The sequence below is a fragment of the Mytilus trossulus genome, unplaced genomic scaffold, assembly GCF_036588685.1.
Source record: "Mytilus trossulus isolate FHL-02 unplaced genomic scaffold, PNRI_Mtr1.1.1.hap1 h1tg000110l__unscaffolded, whole genome shotgun sequence".
NCBI classification, from domain to species: Eukaryota; Metazoa; Mollusca; class Bivalvia; order Mytilida; family Mytilidae; genus Mytilus; species Mytilus trossulus.
Genome location: NW_026963297.1, coordinates 1280177 through 1286629, shown reverse-complemented (window position 1 = coordinate 1286629; position 6453 = coordinate 1280177). Strand labels below are relative to the sequence as shown.

The 6453-nt window shown below is 29.9% G+C and overlaps 1 protein-coding gene across 1 annotated transcript in view; it reads left to right on the top strand.

Annotated features, from left to right (window-relative positions):
* Positions 1-3684: 3684 nt before the first annotated feature.
* Positions 3685-6453, top strand: part of LOC134700056 (uncharacterized) — a 67374-nt gene continuing 64605 nt past the window's right edge. The window contains exon 1 of the mRNA XM_063561433.1: positions 3685-3781. The gene's annotated coding sequence lies outside the window, so the exon portion shown is untranslated. The remainder of the gene's footprint in view (positions 3782-6453) is intronic.

Sequence of the window (6453 nt, the reverse complement as noted above, 5' to 3'; positions counted from 1 at the left end):
CATTGTTGTCATTGTAAAAGTATTACAAACAAAATGTGCATCGTTTAAGAGTTTGAAAGTGTTTTAAATTGAAATACATTAAATGCATGCCAATTTCATAAAATTCATTTTGTCTGCAGTAGTAAATATACGCATGTGCGAACTAATTTTATAGGATTTAGAGCATGGGTTTGTTTACGAACTAAAGAAGCACGTCATATTAAAATAACTGATAACAAACAAGGGAGAGCGAAATCATTTAACCCTTTGATTATTTACCTAACTCAATTGTAATAAAGATCTTCAAAAAAGTAGGATCAAGAATGTGTCCATAGTACAAAGATGCCCCTCTCGCACTATCATGTCATGATTTGACTTCAACTTGATAAAAAAAAATACCCTGCCCATATCTTTGACCAAAACCTTCAACCTGAAACTCGCACTATTTCATTTTATTTGTTTAGTGGACCTTGAAATTGAGGTCAACAATCTAATTTGGCATTTCAGTTATAAAGCACATATCATATGGAACATATGTAATAATTGTCAAGTTAATTGGAGTTAAACTTCATCAATTACTACATTGACCAAACACTTTAACCTGAAGCCGGACAGACGGACGAACGAACACACCGACAAGAAAACACAAGACCCCTATACTATTGCAGGATGGGCATGAAATGAAAAAAATATCAAAATTGATCTGGATATTGATACTGTATGAATACCAAGTATTTTTCTGTTAACGTCATGCATAATTATCAGTTCAAATTGAGCTTTGAATTTAAAAATGAAAGTCGCATAATAATAAGATATGATTCTACCCACTACACATTGACCGAGAATTATGAGTAAAACGAAACAAGACTTCTGATCAAGTTAAGATTATAGACAACACAATCACACTCACTCACATTTAGAAATAAAAACATGTAAAAGTAGCTCTTTTCTGACAAAACATACGTTATGTATACTATGTGTCTGTATCGCGGACGTTCGGCTGGTAGTTATCGTGTATATGTATTTGTATTTATACTAATTTTAATACATTATAAAGATATTTTGCTACGACTTGTCCTATAAAACATGTTTAATGTTATAAATAACCTGCTTGTAAGAACTCGGTGCATAACTTTTTTTTAGCAAAATATAGGCACCGAGTAGCCATTGTTCCTTTCCTTTTAGGGTGATTTTTATAGTGCTTCTACCAGTTTTAAGTCATGAATTGATGCTCCATATCCTTGTTTCCATTCTGTTATGGCTTTTTATTTGATGGAAGGTTACATTTGTCAATTTCAGAATACTAATTACGTCATAGGAACCTAACAACTAATATGCCTTAGTTGAAAAGTTCTGATTATACCATCTTTTTCTTTTTTCGGTATTAATTTGTTCTTGAGGGGCGATGATACAAGATAAATGAGTTCTCAAATTAAAATTAAACGTGCATATGTTATATAGATATCTGTAGAATAGTGATGAGCATTTCATGTTTCTTTCTCTTTCTTTTGAAATGTCCCAGGACATAGATCAACCTTAAATCTGTATTTTATGTATTCTTCTTTTTTATTATACCTCCATTCATTTTAAACCTTCGTTTTAATTCTTAGTACTGATTGTGTGTCACTGCGAGCAGAGTACCAATGACAGGGCTTCATTTGACAGTATGTGTCTATTTTCGTCTGTAATTTCATCCTCGGCATGTTAAAACTAATACTGGTAGTACATTAATATTTCTCTCCTTTTTTTCAAAGTTTTTAAATTGCTGTTCTTAAAAAAATGGCATTTTTAACCCACTCATAAATATATATTGAAAAGCAAAAATAATCATTGAAGAAAGATGAAATCAGACAAACACAGGTCAGCGATTCGTGCTCTTCAGAGCCTCTTGTCATTGTATAGTCTTATTAGTGCACCACTGGTAGGGCTTTATTTGACAGTTTGTGTCTATTTACGTCTGCTATCTCACCCTCTAAATGTTTAAATAATTTCTGTATTTCAAACACGTCTGGCAGAAAATTTATATTTCTCTCCTTTTTTTATGTTTTTAAATTGCACTCCTTGAAATAATGTTAATCGATAAAATGTAAATTAAAAGTTTAAATACAATGTTATATGAGAACCCGTGCATAATAATTTTTATTTAATGATTTTAACTTGATAATAACAAGCAAAACTATATTAAATGGATATTTTTCAGGTATATTTGTCTTCTTCAAACTTCCTTTAAATTCAGTGTACCTATTTGAAAGGAAGTTCATTTACATAATCTGCAGTATACCTTTCTGGTTATATAAACTACCTTCAGATGATAGTGAGTTGATGAATGTGTCGTTTAATTATCATACCGTCTATAAAATAGAAATGTCTAAAGTCAAGTTCAAAGATTTCACTCAAATTCTCATATTTAATTCATAATATTCTAATACGTATTTCTTAATAACAAAAGTATAAGAAAATAAGTTTTCTTTCTTGTAAAAAACGAAAGAAATAAAAATAACAAATAACACTCTTTCAAACTGATACATTTTAGGCAAAATGTTTTTCATTCAAACCAAAATGTTTAAATATTTAAAAGGTGCACATTAAATATAAAAAATCTTTCAATTCACCAGCCCTTTATAAAATTATAATTACATTAGATGTCAGTTTCATTATAATACGTTATTCTGATTGGCTAACATGTTATTCCGTAAACAATTGCATCAGACAATAACATTTATCATGCATGATGACACGAGGTCCCACAAAAAAGTGCACAGGTGAATTAAATAAAACTGGATAAAAATCGTGTTTTCATGGTTTTAGCTAAAAAAATGTAATTATAAGTATTGAATACTTCTTTTTGAAACTTTATAGGGTTGTAAAAGCGTTGACCGTGCGCACATTTTTAGAATGAAGCGCTTCCGCGCTTCATACAAAATGTACTTCGGTCAACGCTTTTACCACCCAATAAATTTACAAAAAGAAGCATTCAATTTTTAAAAAGCATTCGTGGTAGTCAAAGATTCAATTTTCTTCCCAACATATATATGTTTCAAACCAGTTGAATTCTGATCCGTTTCTTTTTTTTTGACAACATCATCTTGGCTATGTTTTCATACATATAAATCCTATAATCAGATTGTTGAATACTTTTGTAATTCCTGATGTGGACTGATGTGATCAGTGCAAATATGAAATTTCAAAATCTTGAAATTTTCTTGCCTTTTTATATTTTCCTGTATGACATTTGCAACTGATTTCAAGGTCATGGAATCTGATAAAATATGTTTAAATAATTGATATACCGGTTTTATAATTTGGTACGCTAAACCCGGGGTGTGTCCTCATAAGACTCATCAGTGACACTCAAAGCAATCAAGATTGGAAGTTAAATCCAATCAAAGACCACTTTGACAAACAATTTATGCATGGATATAATAAGTTGCTTGATTTATACAGAACAACAATAGTCTGTATGTTAAAACTAAAATCACAAAAATACCGAACTTCGAGAAAAATTCAAATAAAAAAGCCCTTATCAAATGACAAAATCAAAAGCGCAAACACATCAATCGAATGAATAACAACTGTCATAATAAGGACTTAGTACTTGTCTTTTCTCACGTAGAAAAATGGGGGATTACACGTTTATATAACTGATGATGCATTTAAAGAAAGAGATATAGAATGACAGAAACAAAACGTATTTGCGAAGTAATATCTGTGACACAGGTAAATCAGGTTTTACCAAAATTAAAAATAGATTTTCAAATAAATTCAATATTTTGTCATACTGGATACTAACATTAGCGATAAGGTAAGTCATTTTTATCATCAATATAAACATTTAGTTTATCTGGCAAACATTTGATCATTTACAATCTAGAATTTCTTTGATAATCACTTTGACACAGTTGAATTATTTTTGTTAGTTTATCGTTTTGTATTTCAATGAATGTTGTTTGCTCATGTATTATTGTTGTATTTGGCGTCCGTCGTCTGTCGTCGTCCGTCGTCTGTCGTCGTCCGTCGTTTGTCGTCGTCTGTCGTCGTCCGTCGTTTGTCGTCGTCTGTCGTCGTATACTATTTAAAAAATCTTCTCCTCTGAAACTACTCCGCCAAATACATTTAACCGTTAACTACATGTTCCTTAGGGTATCTAGTTTTTAAATTGTCACCGAAGTTGTGATCAATTGACAAACATGAACGCCATGAATAAACATAGAACATAGGAGTCAAATGCAGTTTTGGGCTTATATCTCAGAAACTAAAGCATTTAGAGCAAATCTAACATGGGGTAAACATGTTCGCAATCTATCAGTCATGAAATTTTCAGACAGACCGAAAAACCCATTGTTATGTTGTTGCCACTAATTTGGTTATTCCTATGACACTGTACAGTTTTTGGATATTACCTTTAATATTATTGAAGAAATAGATACACTGTAAACAGCATATGTGTTCAGCAAAGTAAGATCTGCAATAAAGTTTATATGACGTAAAGTGTCATTAGAGCCCTTAAGGAGTTAATGCCCTTTTAAACAAGTTTTTTTATGATTTTAAACTTTAAAAATCTTCTCAAATAAATACAGTATAAATACTTGTAAAAAATTAAGGGGGAACATTTAAAATAGTATCTAAATCCATGAAGGTGTAATGCTAAAATGCGGTTTGTTGTTATAACTGTGTGTATTGTTTCTGTAAAATAACCACGAACATATGATCTGATCTGAATAATATTCAAAGTAGAAGTGAATGCAATTGTATATCTGATATTAGCACGTAGATAAATTAGTGACATATATAGTGTCTGCTTATGTAGGGAAACATTTTTATTGTTGATGTCTTGGGAAAGGAAACGAACCGTATAACTATTACATATTAACTGTGAATTCGTGTTAAAAGAAAATCGTCTATTGAAGAATATCACCAATTTTTCGTAGACTTTTATTTATAGCATCGATCAGTCAAAAATACTGTATAGGTTCTGAATCAGATTTTGTAGCTATAAACCCTAACTTATATTTAATCTGTTCTATCTAATGTAGACTTACTGGTGTTGTCTGATTTTAAGAAAAATAAATAAAAACGGGGTCATATTCAGATTACGTCTGTAAATATAAACAATGTAATTTTCCCATAGGAACTCAGTTTACTGATAAAACTGCCACTTTTACTATGAAGTTTTTTCAATTAAAGCGTTTCTGACGCAATAAATAGTTGACACTTTTATTACAAAATTCTATCCTGAACATAGTGTAAGTGTTTTCTATAATTTCTTTTGCAGGTAGACAGTGGTATTTGACACCATATCTGTTTATTTATAAATTAGTGATTAAAGAAACCGTGATGCACATTAGTCCTTCAATCATTTAATGAATAGATCAAATGTTGAATTAAGTCCTTTTGGTCAGTTTGCAGATTGAAACTAGACTGTTTAAGTATATTCCTTATATTCTGCTGAATGTGTTATTTTGTGATCTTTGTGGAATTGAGATATAAAAGAAGAAAACAACTGAAAATCACAATATATCTGTAAAAAGTGTCATTTCTACAAGCGTGTGTGATAATAAAATAGAATGATTAACAGTAAAAGATTTATACAAAAATCATTACTAAAATTGGAAAGTCAATTTACTTGCTTATTTTTCGAGTAAACTCAACCAAAAACTAAAAACATTGACCACATTTCCCATTTCAATTCTCAAATTTAGTTAAATTAATTTGTATGGAGACATTTGTGTGTATACTATAAGAAAAATAATAATTATATACAGAATACGAAGTATTTAGGAAAATTATTTGACATCTAATTTCAAATAAAAATCCTAATATGTGCCTGTAAAAATCTTGTCTATTGTTATTATCAATTTAACTGTTAACATATTACCTAGTTTTGTTTTAAATACTGTAGATTCAATTTCCTATTTTAGAAGCGTGTTCTACTAGATGTGAACTAGTAAATTAATATCATATTAAATTTTAAGGTAAATAGCAATTTTTTAATTGATCCAATTTGTTTAAAATAGAGATGTTTGTATCAATAAACATCATTCATGTTTTTTTTTCATGTGCTAAAGAAATTTTATGAATAAGTTTATAATCAATGGGCTAATACAATGCGATACATAATAACTTCAAAACATAATAATAATAAAACACCATGTTAATAGGTAACACCCTATCACGAGGAGTACTGTACCAAAAATTGCATCCATGCTTGAATTCATATCCTTGAAAATCGATTACTGATATTTTCTCTTATTTTTTTCCAATATTTAGAACAATTTGACATAAGGTCATGCTTGCTATTAATTTTTGAGAAACATTGATGAATTTAATCTATTCAATGTGCTCATTTTTAAAAGATGAACATTTGTAGACGTCGCATGGATACGTTCGGTATGTTTTTTTCAGTGATTACAGCTGATATTTGTGTATCAGGTGCAATTTGGGTACTATAACGTTAAATACTAGCGAGTGATTTAT